Consider the following 17657-nt stretch of genomic DNA (forward strand, 5'->3'; position numbering starts at 1 on the left):
AAACAAACAAATAAATAAAACCCAAAACAAAACCAAACAAACTTAGACCTGAGAAGTGCTTCCAGCAAAATAGGAAGAGACAAAATTAGCATACAAAATGCAGTAGCATTTTAAAATACCAATAACAAATTCATCCAGAAAACAATTAGAAAGAACTCATTTATGACAGTTTCAAAATTAAATATCTAAGAGCCAAGTGTAGTGACTTTACTGCCTTTAATTTCAGCAGTGGGGAAGCAGGGGCATATGAACCTGTGAGTTAGAGGCCAGACTGGTCTACATAAGGAGTTTCAGGAAGTCAGGGTTACATAGAGAGACCCTGTGTCAAAAACAAGACAAACAAAAACCTATGAATAAACTTAACCAAGGAAGTGAAAGTCTCTACAATAAAAACTTTAAGACACTGATGAAAGAAACTAGAGAAGGCACTTGGTGGTGCAAAGACTTCTCAAGCTCATGACAGACAGAAATAGTGTGAAAATGGTTACAGTACCCAAAGCTATGCACAGATTAACTGCAATTCCCATCCACATCTCAATGACATTCCTTACAGAACTAGAATAAAGTCACCCTGAAATTCATATGGGAGCACAAAACATTCTGAAGAGCAATAAAAATCTTTAGGGGGGGGGGAAGCAGCGCTGAAGTTATCAAAATACCCGCTCTTTAATGGTTTTACAGTCAGAGCAATAAAAGCCACATAGTACTAGCCCGAAACAGATGCATGGACCAATGGGAAAGAACAGAGCACCTGATTTTTGACAAAGTTGTCAAAAGCATACACTAAAGACAAGCCTCTTAAATGGTGCTGGGAAACTTGAATTCCCACATGTAGAATGAAGCTAGATCCTATCTATGCCCCCCACCCTCCAAAAGACCTGGAACTTTGAAAGTTCTAGGGAAAACCACAGGTAAAGCACTTTGAGACATGATCACAGCAAGGACCCTAAGAACACAGGAAAAAAAAAACCCAAGAACTGACACATGGGAAAACATGACATGAAGAGGCTTCAGCACAGCAAAGGACACAGTCACTGGAGTGAAGCAACACCTACAGTGTGTGTGTGTGTGTGTGTGTGTATGTATGCATGCACGCATGCCAACTACACACCAGACAGAAGATTAGTATCCTGCATATATAAAGAGCTGCAAAATTAAAGCACTACAAAACTAAGCTGTCTGATCAATAAATGGACATGAGAGAAGTAGTTCTCAGAAGAAAAATATATAAAACAGCCACCAATTACTGGAAAAGGTGTTCAACATCCTTACCTATCAGGGAGATGCCAACTAAAACTGCCTTCAGATTCCACCTCACCCCAGTCAGAATGGCTACCAACAAAGGGAAAAGGGGTAGCAAATGCTGGGGAGTGGGTGCCAGAGTGACACAGTACTCATGTCAGGGCTAGCTGGTTAACTTGGCCACTGCAGATAAAGCATGGAGATTCCACCAAACACTACAGGAGATCCTCTCTGTCAGGCAGCCACATCTCTTGAGCAAATACCTGAAAGAATGCGAGTGAGACACCACAGAGACACTTGTTTGGCTGGGCTCTATTCACAGTAGCTAAGGTGTAAAGTCCATCTGGATGTCCATCAACAGATGTGTGAGTAAATACAATGTGGTACACACACACACACACACATGAGCACACACAAATGCACACATGAATGCACACACACACAAATGCACATGTACAGACACACAAACGCGCACACACACAAACCCACACCATCTCTCACAAATGCACACGTACACGTGTGCACATAAATGCACACAAACACACACGCACCGCAGAGTTTTATTCAGCCACAAAGAATAACAAAACATGTTATTTTTTTTTCTGGAAAATAAATGAAATTTGACACCACCATGATAAGCAAAATCAGCCAGATGCAGAAAAACATGAAATGTCTTCTTTTATATGCAGAACCTAGATTTAAAAAAAAAATTTATGAACTGAGCCTAGTGGTGCTGGCCTGTTATTCTTCCTGCTTGGTCAGAGCAAGTAGTAAGACTGTCTAGAGCTTCCGTTCTCAACCTATGGGTCCCTACCCCTGCGGAGTTAAACCACCCTTTCACAGGGATCTCAGACCATTGGAAAACACAAATACTTACATTACAATTCATAACAGTAGAAAAATTGAAGTAGCAATGAAACTAATTTTATGGTTGGGATCACCACAACGTGAGGAGCTATAGTAAGTTGGGGTCGCAGCATGAGGAAGGTTGAGAACTGCTCCTCCAGAGGGAGGGTGAACACCAGCACAGCAGTCAATGAAGAACACAGTAACAGCAAAGTACCTGATTTGCATGTATGAAATGCTATAATGAAAGATGTATTTTTAAATAATATATTTAATTTTATTTTATGTGCATTCGTGTAAGGCTATCAGATCCCCTAGAACCTGAGTTACAGACGGTTGTGAGGTGCCATGTGGGTTCTGGAGAGCATCCAGTGCTCTTACCCGCTGAACTATCTCTCCAGCTCCAAAACATGTATTTTTCAGAATGAAAAAAAAAAAAAAACTGCTCAGAGAATATGCCAGCACAGAACACAGCCTGTGAGCACAGAAACTGAGAGGGGCAGGGTGGAGATACAGCTGTAGTTCATGTGTGTGCCCACTAAGGGGCAGCACACACAAACTCAGCTTTTCTCCAACAGCCAGCCTCTCTGCCCTTCCCTCAGGTAGATCTTCCCTCCACACCGCAAGACTGTGTCACCCACCCGTTCCCAAACGTAAGACTTCAAAAAGCCACCTCCTGTTGACACCCTAAGCCACCCTGCCACTAACACCCTCAGAGAGTTTCTTTGCCACGTGGTCATTTACCCCAGACACTGTTCCCATGTCTTCACTGCTCCCCCACTTTACCCCTCTGCTTGTCCTTTCTCTCCAAGCTCTAGCTGAAGAATCCCACCTGGCCCCCTCTGACACCTCACCGCCATCAGCACCACCTCCATGCCTGCATGTGAGCACAGGGATGATTGACAGATAAAGGGGTTCAGGATGATGGAGAGGGTCCAGCTAGCCCAGCAGATGGTAGAAGGGTCTATTGTGCTTTCACGGTTGAAGGTGGGGTGACTCCAGCTTCAAATTGGGGTTTCTAGTCGACATGGCTTATACAACTAAAATCTACATTTTGTTACATCTTAAGAAACACGAACTTTAGTTGATTATATTATTATTGTTGGTGGCGGTGGCGGCGGTGGTGGTGGTGGTGGCTTTTCAAGACAGGGTTTCTCAGTGTAGCCCTGGCTGTCCTGGAATTCACTCTGTAGACCAGGCTGCCCTCGATCTCAGAGATCTGCATGCCTCTGCCTCCTGAGTGCTGAATTTATTAATTCAATTAATTCTGTTTTCTCTCGAGAAACCGTCACCACCACTCTGGCAGGTGAGCGTTGATAGCTCTTAGTGTCCCCCATTTGCTGAATTTAGAGGTGGGGTGGGGTGAGGGAGTGTCGTGGAGATAGTGGCTTAGGTAACCTTGCAGCTGATGTCACACAGTCTCAGGATTGCTACTGTCAGAGACCGACTAGACCCCGAACCCTACAAGGCACAGGATAAAGATGTCCGCAGGGGGTCATTTGCTATTCCACTCACTCCTGAGGAAATGAGAGTCTTTCCAGGGTTAGGGAAGGAATGTCCCAAAGTGTCTTTGATCTGCCTCAAGTCCCGCTACCTTAATGGCTGAGTAAAGAGGTGACCAGCCTCTTCAGAGCAGCAGTGTTACTGGTGTAGGAAGAGAGCCCCAGAAGACAACTGTGGGGTTTCTCTCTCGTTTTCTGGTCTTGTTTTGTTTGTTTGAGACATAATCTCTTGCAGCCTAGCCTCACCTTGAACTCACCCCATAGCCAAGAACAACCTAGAACTTCTTGTCCTCCTGAGTGGAGAGATTAAGCCTCCAGATGGTTGGACTTAAGATAGTCACCACTACACTTAGTCTTAGGCCCGTTGGTTCTGGGGCTGGAACCCACTTCGATGTGTGGGGACACTGGGCTACAGCTGCTGAGAACCTGAGCCAGGTCTAATGACCAAAGGCTGCAGAGAGGAGTAGGTGGAAGAAGCCAGGGGAGGTAGGAGCTGGGGTGAGGGGAGTGGTCAACCAATTGCTAGAAGCTGGATAAACCTGAGGACCCCTCGTGGGGCCCTAAGGCAATGGCCCTGGTCCCCGGGTCAGTTGGGTAGCTCCGGGAATTGCAGGCGGCGTCTATTTCAGAGTTTATGGTAAGAGGCTGGAGCCTGCACACACACACAGACAGCACACCCCACCCTTTAAGGAAGTAGGGAGGAGAGCAGCAGGGGTGTGGTTAACGACCGAGAGGAGGAGGGGGGAAAACAACCTGTCAGCCTCTTACTCAGCCTCAGCGGGCCGAGCCGCGAGTCCTACCTGTGGCGGTCGCACTCACCTGGCCCAGCCCGGAGCCCTGGCCGGAGTCCGCGCCTCGCCCGCGGTGAGTCCTGTACGTCGCTACATAGCGCCGGGGTCGGGGACCCGTCAATCGTTCGACTTAGGTGGAAAGCTGGAGGGGGGGGGGGCTACAGTTCCGGTCCTTCGGGAAACCTGGACGCGGCTGGGAATTCCTGGAAAGGGGGCCAAAGACCCAGAAAGTCGGAGCCGCTGAGCAGGTGCTCACGCTGAGCTTACCGCCCCGAGCTGGGGGAGAAGGGATCTATTTTTGGACTTCTTCTGAGACTAAAGGGTGTTTCCCCCGTTTTGTCCTGTTAGCTTATTCAGACAGGGGAGGCTGGGGCCACGGTTTGAAGAAGGCTTATGCTTCTAAAGGTTGGGTTTGGGAGCCCCAGATCCAACCCGGGGCTTCAGAATCCAACTTCAGCTCCAGCGCAGCCCTCTGCCCAGACACTGCGCGCTTTTCTCCCCAGTGCCCTTCGGAACCCTGTGGCCACATTCCCACCCCTATCCCCAACCTCTGGGACGTTTTTCCTGGGTTATCCAGAGGGACCATGTCAACGTGTGTGTGTGTGTGTGTGTGTGTGTGTGTGTGTGTGTGTGTGTGTCAAAGTTCCAAAGTTCACACTGGCCGCAAGGGCTCATTTTGAAGCTGCTTTCCCCATGCTACTCAAGGGTTAAGTTCTGGGCTGCTGTTCCTGCTGCCAGGCTGTGCGTGGGCAAAGCTTTGGGTGGGTGAACAGTGAGCATATGGGTGATGTTCTGAGGCCCACCAAGCCCTGCCACCTGCCCTCACCCTCAGCCATATGACACCAGCATCTTCCATCATCCCCAAACTGGAAGCAAGATTTAACTGGGCTCTTTGAAGGAACCAAGCCTGGATCTGGAGGGCAGAGAGGTGGCATTAACAAGAGGGAGAAGAACCTTATGGAGGCTCTGGAGCCAGACAGGAGCCCGCTGAGACAATGCGCATGGCTTAGAAAGGGTAGGGGTGCCAGGCAGCCCCTGTGTGCTCAGGTTGACAAGCCCTTGCCTTTCACAACTGCTGTGTGTGTGTGTGGGGGGGGGGCAGCGGTGCAAGAGGGATGCAGAGAAGGAAAAAAAAAAGTGACTCACGGCACTTGGGAGGAAGGCAGGAGTCGCATTCATAAGAAAGACCTAACTTTGGCAGGACAGTCTGCCTACCTTCACTCACTTACGAGCTTCCCACCCGCATCCAGGTGCAGCTGTCAGGTGAGGGGAGACTTGGAGCAGCCTGTCATGGCTCCAGTTGGCTAGGACAGAGGCAGGAGAGGCGGGGCTGCAGTGGGAAGAGGCAGAGTTCCACCAATACAGAGCCAGAGGGTGGGCAGGGCTGGTCAGGGACAGATTCTGAATCTTTGGGGCAGAACCCACTGTGAGAACTGAAGATCAATAGGGATTAACGAAGCAAGGGGCAGAAAGGAAGCCAGAGCCCGAGAAGTACAAACCCAAGGCTAAGGGCAGCAAGAGACAACGGGAAACTGAAAGCAGCCAAGTAGCTGAGCGTGTTGGGAGCCTAGAGTGCAAGGGGGAGGGGGAACTGCAACCGTAAGTAGAGGATGCTCTCCCTCCCTCCCCCAAGTCCTGGGAAGGCGTACTCAGGCTGCCATGGCAACTCCTCTGGGAGCAAAGCTTGGAACCTGGAGCTGCTTGAAACTTCCCAGCGTGCTTCCCTCCGAGACGGAGGTGCCAGATTTAGCAAATGAAAACAAGGGGCATTCAAATTTGAATTTTAAATGAGCAAATTTGTTGAAGATTTTGTTCTCGGTGTTAAGTACGTTTCATACAGTATTTGGGAGATACCTAACACTCAGACATTACTCACAGTTTATCTCAAACTTAATTGGACGTCCTGAGTCTGTCTGGGAAGTGGAGGTTGGTGCTCTACCGAGCAGTCTAGGCTGAGAACTAACTCAGTGCTCAGAGAAAAGGCTCAGGGCATGTTTCTTTTGTGACAAATCATGATAGACCCAGTTGGAGGCTCCTTCCGTGATTGGTCATGATATTACTATTGAGAAAAGAAAATCAGCACCTTGCTCCGTTTATTCATCTGCAGAGCTAAATGTGTGTGTGTGTGTGTGTGTGTGTGTGTGTAAACTGTGAAAGCAGTAGGTTACTTGGCAGTACCTTAGAAAGAAATTGGACCAATGGTTCTAGGAACAGACCTGGGTCAAGCTGCTGGATTCTCCCGGCTTCAGCGCCTGCCTGTCTGGGATTTAGGGTAGGATCCTTGATACAATGTGGAAATCTGCACTTGAATGCTCTGCAAAAGTACTACATATTAATTTTAAATAACGCATTCACAGACAGTGACCAAAACAGCACCCACAAACGGCTTGGGGGTGTGTCTATTTCTGTTTGCGTTTATAGAATGCCTAGAGGTCTCAGGGAAAATGTGTGGTAGGGTTGGTTCCTGCTTCTAGTGGAAAAAGTTAGCCTCTGGACAGGGGCGGAGATGAGGAGTGGAGGGTGGACACAAAGTTATTTCCTCCGGGTTCCTTGCCCATTCACTAGCTGGTTCCAAAGACAGATGAGACCAACAGCACTCCTTCTGGAGACTGGCAGGTGGGAAGAGAAGAGCTGTTCAAGAGAAATCTGAATGGATGAAAGGAGGAGCTGTGAGAAACGCCCAGCGCAGCCCCACGCCCACAAATGCACCATAAAATCAGATCTTCGTTATTCTTCAGTTTATAATAGGTTCCTTATTAGAAAGCTCAAGCTGGGGCTAGAAGAAGGAAGGGCGCCCTGTGAAATGGGTCCCTACTTCAGTGAGAACATTCCTAAGGAGTTAGAGACCTCCCAAAAGGAAAGAGTTGGGGAGAGTTGAGAATTTGGAGAGAGAGAGAGAGAGAGAGAGAGAGAGAGAGAGAGAGAGAGAGAGAGAGAGAGAGAGAGAGGAGAGAAAGAGAATGGAAAGTATGTTTCCCTTGTGGACTGATCAGTTATAAATGGTCCTCCTCTCCAGTGGTGAATCTCTCTGTCCCCCAGTCCAGCCCATTTTGTCCCCAGTCCCTCAGTGTGCCACTTGAGACAGAGATAATTAGAGATATTCTGTAGTATGCTGTGCAGAAAAGTCCTGCAGAAAAGGCAAGCATGGCTCTGACTTAGCTTAGTTCCCTGAATCTAGCTATTCAAGCCGTTCAGGCTTTCAAGGGAAATTAGCATTTCACACACAGAGAATATGGATACTGATATGGGGTGCAGACCACACAGATCTATCAGAAGTCATTGTCTCCCCGTAATTCTAACGAGGATGGATATAATTCATCCTATAGTTGGTGAGTCCAACTCGGAGGTGTTCAGAGCTCTTGTGTGCAACATGCCAGCCTCACCCGTGCTCCAGGGATCGAAATCCCCCTCACAGACCCTGGAGAGAAGTCTGGCACTTTGCTCTGTGCAGAGGTGACAATAGTTCCAGGTGGCCAAATACTGCTAGGGCTAGCACAGCTGCTAGAGAGGAGAGGGGGAAGGGGCAGAGGCTCCTCTGGGGTGGATCCTGTTTAGTGGAGTCCTCAGTCTCTAGTTTTCTCATGGCCCAGGATCTACTCAACTCAGACTACCTGACCTCCCAGGGGAATGGGAGCATAAAGCCAAGAGTCAATGAGAACAGAGAGGGTACAGGTGAGATGGTTTGGTAGCTCAAGCAAGGTTTAAAAAATATATAGTTATGTGATTCTCATATATTCCATGCCAGTCCCAAAGCAAAGGAAGAAGAGCAGGCCCTGGTAACCCTAACAGGCAATTTCTATCAAGCAGTTGAATGGCCAGGAGTTCAGACTTATAATGACTCTAACTGGACCTTCTCTGGGACCTCGGGAAAGTCATTCTGCTGTGGCTTCCTATCTGTAAGATGGGGGTAATAGCAGGCCTTTTGAGAGTGAGGTGAGGTGCTCTATGTTAGCCAGGACACAGACAAAATAGAAATGGTAGTGGCTATCACCCATAGCAGGGTAGGAGAGCCCCTACTTCCACCTCTGTGCTGGGTTGCCCTGTGAGTGCCAGAGCGCTGGTAGTCTGGTGGAGGAGTCAGGCCTTCAGAGCACTAGGGATATAGACATGCACCAAGAAGTATGGGCTATTGTTTCAATATTAGCATCCCATGGGAGCTGCTCATGTACCAACTTAATAACCTCTGTTGTGCATAAAACATAATAGACATAGTAGATACTCAGAATTGCAAATTCTCCCATGTCTTGATACTTATGAGCTGCCCCGAGCCTATGGGATAGCACTTGTTTTTATTATTTTGCTTGACTGTGTAGTATACATGTTTGCAGCCAGGGGTGGGGGGACAGTGGGTGCTGTGCAAACACAGGTGTGTCCATGGTTTAGGCCAGAGGTCAGCCTCAGGCATCCTTCCCCTGAATGCCATCTTGATTTTTCCAGAGGGGTCTGTCTTCATTTCTTTTCCTATTGCTGTGAACCAATACTCTGACAAAAGCAGCTTAGAGGAGAAAGTCCAGTCAGTCATGCAGGGTCATCAAGGCAGCAGGAGCTTGAAGCAGTTGGTCACTTCAACTGAGGATGATTAGATCCACAATCCATAAATGGTGCCACCCACAGTGGGTGTGTCTTCACGCCTCAATTAATGCAACCAATCAAAACACTCCTCCACAGGTGATCCCAGATTCCAGATTCTGTCAAGCTGGCAATGAATACTAGCTCCCACAGGGTCTCACCCTTAGCTTGCTGATTCTGCTTGGTCAGTGGCTGGCCAGCAAGCCCCAGGGATATGCCTGCTTAAGCACCTTCTCAGCTGAGCCATCTCTCCTGCCTGCTTTTATTTTGTTTAAGGTTTTTGGAATAGCTACGCAGCCCAGCTTGGCTTCAAACCTTGCTCTCCCGTCCCCAACTTTCCCAGTGCTGAGATCTCAGAAATGTACTGCCATGCCCAGAAATTTCTTTCTTCTTCTTCTTCTTCTTCTTCTTCTTCTTCTTCTTCTTCTTCTTCTTCTTCTTCTTCTTCTTCTTCTCCTTCTTCTTCTTTTTTTCTTCTGGTGCTGGGGAGGGAATTCGGGGTCTCACAAATGGCAGGCAGCCACCTTCTACCAGCGTTGCACCTCAGCTTTTCTTCTTTCCTGTTCCTGAGATCACGAACAGCCTTCTGACACAGAAGAACGTTCCCCCAAGTGCCAACTCAGAGGTGCCAGAGGCAAAAACTCAACAGTTCTTACTGTAGCTACTCCACTCCCAATCCAGCGTGCTCTGAGTACATCCAGGCTGAATTAGCTCTTGGGCCAGGAAAGATGATGTCCACCGATACCATCAGGCTCTGGAGCCCGAAGGCCCATTTAATCAGCCAGGCAAGCAGCACATGGTGGCTATTCTTTCTAGGCCTTCTCATTTAGCTGCAAAACTCTGAACTGTGTGAGGGGGTGGTGGGGGAAGGGACAGTCTTTTGAGTCACTCTGCTGTTTCTCAAGGTATAATTGTTACTCACGATGACAGTTTGATTAGGAGAGCAGACTCCAGGCTGCACATTTTGATGCATGTCTACCTAGATGCAATGGGCAGACTGATACAGCGTGGAGGTTGGTTTTTGAGACACAGACCCTTCAGATAGACTTCGTAGGTCTTACTGGTGGGCACCTCTCTGCGCTCTGGGTCTCTCCAGGTTTTCCTTTTGCCCAGTGCTAATGCGGCCAGGACTCTTACAAATTCTCTATCAAAGTGATTAAGGCCAAGAGAACCAGGGCCAAGCCCCAGGAAGGTCGGGTACCACCATAGCTCACTTGATATTTTCTCCCTCCCCACTCCCCTGACGTCTTAGCTACAGTTCACTAACACCCCCCCCCCCCCACACACACACACACTTGCCCTCTCTTTCCTTTTGTGCTCTAAAATCCACCCACAAAAATCTGAGAAGGCCACTCCGAAAAGACAGGGGTCCCACAGGAAACCACCCAGTCCAGACTGACACATGGGTGGTCTTAACTCTTGTCTCAGAAAGTAGTCAAAGTGGTTTGCTTCTCTCACGAATGCTGAGGGTAGCTTTCCCTTTGCCTGTGTGTCTGAGATCACACACACACACACACACACACACACACACACACACACACACACACACACACACACACATCCTACACCTCCCTACCCCCAAATCCCCTGACCTCCCGGCCCTGGCGGGTCCGTCTCTCTTTTACCCATGGGGCTCAGCGGTTCCTTTCAGGGCAGCTGGGAGTTTGAATCTGACCCCTCGGCCAGTTTCCTTTCTGCAGCTGAGGTCCTGGCGACTTGAAGCAGGCACATTGTGTCCTGATTTCTAAAGTAGCTTTGCCCTCTTTCTACCGGCTCCGGCACCCAAGACTCTTTGTTCCTCAGCGGCAGCCTGCGGCGAGGGCGCATTCCCAGTCAGTCTTCTCAGGTCACCTCCACACCTTTCTACTCAGGGAATTGTCCCTCCCCGCAGGCTCCCCCAGCAGCTCAACATCCGGCGCAGGCCTTTCTACTCACCGCACAGGTGCTGACTGGCTTCTGACTTTCAGTGCCATCAGCTGAGGTAGTTGTGAGAGGGTGTAAACCCTGATTCTCAATTCTATCTTAGGGTAGCCGAGCCTCTGCCTAGTCAGCTCTTCAGTGAACCAAAGACCTGGTCTCGGGAGCCTGAGCCCCTGGAGTCTTCCATGACTGGCTGTACAGTTTTGAGAGTCTTTCTCCACTGTTTTTCTTATTTGAGAAAGAAGTGGTATCATGTGTGTGACAGAATTCTTGGGAGAAATGCTTGACGCCTGTCACCATGTCCCTTAAAATATCACAGGCACCACGCCAGGGAAGAAAGATGATTTGGGGTCAGAAAGATTGTGGATCTGAGTCTTAACTCGTTTCCTATCTGCACGGGCTTTACTGAGCCTCGGTTTCTCCGTTTGAATTCCGTCCCCACATTTGTTGAATGTTTCTCTGCTCCTCAGCCCTCTGCACATTGGGGTATCCGTCCTGCTCCTCCAATCCGAAGACTCCTATCTACCTCAGCAAATTCACAGTCTGTCAGGGCAGAGGCCACCACGTGGGGAGACATGTCTGTAAGAGAAGATGGGAACTTTGGGCGCTGTGGAAAAGGCATGGCGTGCATAAGACTAGAGGAGAGGGTCGTTACTTCTGGCTGGGACGTGCCATAGAGCTTCCCAGGAAGGTGGTTATTGGGAAACGCTCTGAAGGGCAGACAAGGATTCATCTGTGGGAACTTGGCATCTCGGCTGTGTCCAAAGAAAAGCGTAAATAGAAGCCTGGAGGTGGGTGGAAAGGTGGGGTTTGGGTGAGTCACTCCGGGTGGAGCCAAGGGTAGCACACAAAAAAAAAAACCAACAAGAGTCAATACAGGTAATGAGTGAGATAAGGCCTGGCCGTGGAAGCTGCAGACTGTGGACGTGGTTGAGAGAATTTAGGGGACTTTATTGGGAAGGCTGCAGCTGGGAGCTGTTGGGTAAAGGGGATGTGATCAGATTGGGAAGCCGGCTACAGAGTAGATGGCCTGAGCTTGCACAAGGAGTAGACTTTTAACAGTCCAGACCTTAAGAGTCAGAACAAAACTATGGGGTGCAGGGTGGTCTCAGGGGGTGGGAGGGGCATCCAGGAGAGTATCCAGGCATCGATTTTCTCCGTGCTACAGTTGGTTCTTTGGTGAATCTGAAAGCAGCAATGAAGGCTTCTGGGAGCCTTTGCGTGCGTAGGCTGTATAGGCTACTCTTTTTGATCCTTTTTTGGGTTTGTTTCTGTTGCTGATAGAATCTCTCTCTCTCTCTCTCTCTCTCTCTCTCTCTCTCTCTCTCTCTCTCTCTCCTAACAGTAGTCTGTGATCCCCTTTGGAAACCTGGGCTCCCCCCATCATAGCCTCCAGGTTTCTTGGCTGCCGTAATCTGCAGAGTTTATTTTTAGGGTCAATTCTTCCAAGGCAGAGAAGTGATTTTCCTTGCTAGGTCCTTCATACATCCACAGATTCCGTAGTCATGAGACTTCATGCCCCCATCTCTCCTTCCCTGCACTCTCATGCCTGTCTGAACCTGGCTACACAGACTAGCTCTTCCTCATTCCTAGCCCTAGGAGCCGTAACCACTGGTTGTGACACAGAAGACATTATCAAGCCTCTTGAATTCTTCAAGGCCAGGGTGCTTTCATTCAAGGCAAAGATTTCCCAAAGCCTAAAGAAGAGTCATGGGTCAAGAGGAGGAGCCCCCAAATTCCTTTACAAATCCACTCTTGAGTCTCCCAAATGCTCTAGACTGTGCCTTATTGACCATCTTCTTCATCTTTGCTCTGAGCTTGTCTGGGCCCGAATGAGGAAAGCCATAAAATGGGAATTGATGTTGCCTTAGTGAAGAATTAAAAGTACACAAGAGAGATCCACAAGACAGGGGTTGGCAGGGATCCCAGGGAACAGCAGAGATAGATCATCGGTGTACATACAGTCGCTTGGACTTCACCCTCACAGTGGGTATAAGCCTATCTCTTGTGCTCGTGGACTCTGAGCTTCTGGCTCCTGTGGTCCTTAGAGGTGAGGACACCTTGTATACATTAACTGTTTATTTGCAGTGTAATCTGTCATCCCTTAGTGGGGACTTGACTATATAGAAAGGTGCTGTTCTGTACTTTTGAGCTGAACACTCAGCCCCTAAGCTATGTCTACACCTAGAGATGCCTGAAGGATTGGAGAGCCTTGCCCTGGGTTGGAGAGCTTGGGTCAGTGGTATGCATAGTTGGAGGCTATTCACACAAACTCCCAGAAAGGTGTGTAATTTTCACCTCTGAATTCACACATATGCTTAGAGAAAGACCGTTCATGGTTTTACTTGATTCTTCAAGGAACATTGCACTAAAAAGATTAAGACACTGGCTTAGTGGGCAAGAGTACTTGCTGTACAAGCAAGTGGATCTGAGTTGGAGCCTCTGGTACCCACAGAAAAAGCTGGCCATGGCTGAAGGTGCTTGTATGTAACTACAGTTCTGTGGTTGGGGTAGAGAGAGGTGATCATAGAGTTTGATGGCTAGCCAATCTAGTGGAAATGGAACCGTCTGGTTCAGTGAGATCCTGTATGAAAAAGTAAGATAGAGAGCAATTGAGGAGGACCTGTGAGGCCTTCGTCCAGCCTCCCCATGGACCCCATACATAGATATGCAAGCACCGCACACACAGACCATGTACCATACGTGAACACACATGCAGCCACCAAATAATTTTTAATTAAGATCAAGACATATTCTTACTAGGTATTATTGTCAGTTTTACAGAATTCTCATAAACGTGACCTCATGGTTGAGCTCTTGTTTAATTAAATGGGAGGCCCCAGGGAGCACACAGTACACTGTTCCAAGAGGCACTGCTGCATTCCAAGGACACAACACGGCACTAATATATGAATATATGGTGGGCATTCATGCACGGGCTGTGTGCACATATGCACCTGAGAAATTTATGATCCCAGTGAAGAAGACCTTTTTAGTGAAGCTAGTTTGAATATATCAGATTTTAGGATGATAGTTATTATATTATTTTAGTGACACATTTTATATCACATAGTATATGAAATATAACTAACTTAAAAATGCAGCTTTCCCCCAACTCTTTCATCGATCCAATCAGTAGGGCCTCCTTTCATCAGCTGTGGCCTGTAATGGTCACCATCCCACTGGCTAGGGGAGGTAGCTACTCTTTATTACATCACAATTTTTTTTACAATAATGACTTTTTGAGCTATATCTTAAATATCAAAAATGTACCCTTTTATTTTATCTTTAAAAATTATTTTATGTATCTGTTTTTTTAAGATTTATTTTAATTTTATGTACACTGGTGCCTCACCTGCATGTGTGTCTATTTAAGGGTATCAATTCCCTGGAACTGGAGTTACAGACAGCTGTGAACTGACATGTGGGTGCTAGGAATTGAATCTGGGTCCTCTGGAAGATCAGCCAGTGCTCTTAACTGCTGAGCCATCTCTCCAGCCCCGCTGGTGCACTTTTAAACCTGTAGTTCACAATGGGTTTCTAAAATTTTATATTCACGCATCTGTGTAGACGCCGCCACTGCCAATCACAGATGTTTTTGTTATTCTAGAAGGAAACCCTGGACCATGAGCCGTCATTTTCCAACATTTCCCTGGCATTGCTAGTATGCTTTCTACTTGTGTGGACTTTGTCTTCCAGACAGAATGCAAGTGGAGTCATAGCCTCTGTGATTTGCTTCCTTCTTCTAGCAAAATGTTCTGAAGGTCTGTGCCTGTTTTCATATCTCTAGCTCTTTGTTCTGTTTTCACTGATGTGTAACCTTCTATTGTATGGATATATCACATTAAATACCACATTAAAACGGTGTTTGAGAACTCCATACATAGGTCCACTGTAGTTACATCATTTCTGTCCATACCTCTAACCTCTCCTACTCCTCCGGAGTACCCCCAAACCCCTTCTATAGTGTGTGTCCATACACACACACACACACACACACACACACACACAGTCCAGTTAGTGTTTCTTCTATTTACATGTGTGTAGAGCTGATCTCAGGGCTTGAGTATCAATCAGGTCTAGCAGCTATTGACTGACTTTAGTTCTTTAGTTAGGAGTGGAGTCTTGTGACCTCCTCCCCCTTTATGTTGGTATGTTAACTGGTGCAGTCTTGTGCGGACAGTCATATTGTGTCTATGAGACACTATCTCACAGCAATCCTCCTGGTTCTCCGGCTCTTGCAGTGCCTTTGGCCCCTCTTCCATAATGCTCCCTGAGTCGTGGGTATAGATTCTGTCTTATGGACGTCCCATTTGGGTCTGAGCACTCCACTGTCATTTTTTCTCTGCACTCTGCCCAGCTGTGGTTCTCTGTAAAGTCCTCAAACGAAACTGGAAAAAGAAGCTCCATTAACAAAGGGGCGAGAGCTGCATTATCTACGAATATAAGGAGAAGCATTTAAAAGGCAGTTGAATACTATATCAGTCTGGTAAAGTGGTATTAGCAGGCTCTCATCTGCGGTCTATGACCTCTCAAGCCATGGACTCTTAATTCTGTTTACATCACCAGGTCTGAGTTCCTGCCCATTGAGTGGGACTTACTGCCAACCAGACGGCTGTTGTCTAACCCCAAGACAGTAGTACTACAACTACACAGTTGGATCGTGTCGGGCTACATATTATTGCAACAGTCAGTGAACCCCCGAATCCTAGATTGCTTTGGTTGTCAGTTGTTTTCTTGATCTTAGCTATGAACTATCAAAGTAGTTTTAATTTGAGTCTCCATAATTGCTAAGGATGTTGAATATTTTAAAAGATATTTTAGAGTTATTTTTAATTTCTTCTCTTGAGAACTCTCTGTTCAAATACGTGGTGGTTTGTTTAAGAGCCCCTCCCCCATAGGCTCATATTTGAACGCTCAGTCATCAGAGAATGACACCATTTGAAAGGATTAGAAGGATTGGGAGCTAAGGTCTTGTTGGAGGAAGTGTGATACTGGAAGTATCAAAAGCCCACACCAGACTCAGTTTCTCTCTCTCTCTCTCTCTCTCTCTCTCTCTCTCTCTCTCTCTCTCTCTCTCTCTCTCTCCCTCCCTCCCTCCTTCCCTCCCTCCCTCCCTCCTTCCCTCCCTCCCTCCCTCCTTCCCTCCCTCCCTTCCTCCCTCTTGCCTGTGGGTTAGGGAGTAAGCTCTCAGCCACTGTTCCAGCATCTGCCTGCTTCCATGCTCCCCACCATGATGGTGATGGAGTCACCCTCTGAAACTGTAAACCAGACCTCAATTAAATGCTTTATAAACTGCCTTGGTCATAGTTTTGTCATAGCAAAAGAACAGCAATTAAAACAGTTTGTCTATGTTCTTGTCTGTACTTGTTACTGTTTGTAATTTTGACTTTAACCATCTTGGTGGGGATGGAGTATCTTATTGCTAATTTCAATTTGATTTCTTTGATGACTAATGATATTGTGTACCTTTTCACATCCTGTGGACACGCAAGATGTTTCCTTTAAAGAAATAGCTATTTAAATCCTCTGAAAGGCACATCTAGGAGTCTACAGTGTAACCATCCAATTCATTGCTCTTTGAAGGACTTCCTAAAGCACTGAGTTTCTGAAACCGTGCCTATAATAAAAAATTACTGTTCAATCATTGATTGGAAAAGAAAGCAGTTCTGTTAAGTGACCTTTATAAGCATGCCCAGCTAGCAAAGCCACGCAGGTGGCTTCAGACTCATCTCTTTCCCAGTTGACTTTTACTTGAAATATGATAATTTGGAGAGACATTCATGACTTGAAAGATACGGAAAGGGTTGGATATTAAATTTTTCTTTTCTGATTTGGTTTGGGGGAGGAGAAATCTCACTTAGAGTCATGCAGATGTGATATTGAAAATGGATCAGTGAACGGCAGGATGTGTGGATGATGGAGAGAGGATGGTGGGTGGAGGAAAAACAGGTAGATGGATGGATGATGGATGAGTGGATGGATGATGGATGGATGGATGGATGGATGATGGATGGATGGATGGATGGATGGATGATGGACGTCTAGGTGGAGGGGTGGATGAATGATGCGTGGCTAGATGGATGGGAAGAAGGACGGTGTATCAGTGGATTAATGAATGAATAAACCAGAGAAGGAATGCAACCTAGTGACCCAGTCAATCAAGCAGCCAGAGCGGTCTTTCCAACTTCACTTCGCATCGTCTCCTCCCACTCAGAAAAGTGGCGCTGCTTTCAGTTTACACTCCACAGAGCTATATAAAAACAGGTTTTGATTACAAATTTGAAATGGGATACTATATTTCCTGTTGCTTGGGATATCTTTTCCACATTCTCTGAAAAGAGGAAGTAGTCTTGCTTGCTTGGTCCGTAGATGTGACTGAGACACTCCGGATTCTATGTCACCACCCAGGCCCTTCAGGGACAGGACACGGAACAGGGGCTTCCTATCCTTCATCAATGTTCAGGACCCTGTCCCTGCCCTCCCTATCAGTGTGAAGACTTGCGGGTCACTGTCACTCTCAAGGACCTCTCCCTTCTCTGGTGTCCAGTTGGGACAGGCTACCCAGAGACCACAAGCCCGATGACTCATCACCAGCTTCCACAGACAGAAAACACACATGGGTTAGTGACCGAAGCCCTGGTGTCTGGTCCCAGTGTAGGCCAAGGAAAGAGGAAACGTGTCAGACAAGAGGGTAAGAAAGGAAGCTGTGGCCAGTTACATGAAGAAGTGGCAGACGTGTCCCAAAAACTGCAGAGGTGACTTTGAAAGCCTCAGACCCTGGAGA

At 47.4% G+C, this 17657-nt stretch overlaps 1 protein-coding gene across 3 annotated transcripts in view; it reads left to right on the plus strand.

Annotated features, from left to right (window-relative positions):
• Window positions 1-4312: 4312 nt before the first annotated feature.
• Ptk2b (protein tyrosine kinase 2 beta) overlaps window positions 4313-17657 on the plus strand; it is a 122969-nt gene continuing 109624 nt past the window's right edge. For 2 of the 3 annotated variants that reach the window (XM_038309555.1, XM_038309561.1), the window contains exon 1: window positions 4313-4454. The gene's annotated coding sequence lies outside the window, so the exon portion shown is untranslated. Of the gene's footprint in view, window positions 4464-17657 lie in introns of all 3 variants that reach the window. The other variant, XM_038309556.1, reaches the window with a different exon arrangement.

The sequence above is a fragment of the Arvicola amphibius genome, chromosome 13, assembly GCF_903992535.2.
Source record: "Arvicola amphibius chromosome 13, mArvAmp1.2, whole genome shotgun sequence".
Classification (NCBI taxonomy): Eukaryota; Metazoa; Chordata; class Mammalia; order Rodentia; family Cricetidae; genus Arvicola; species Arvicola amphibius.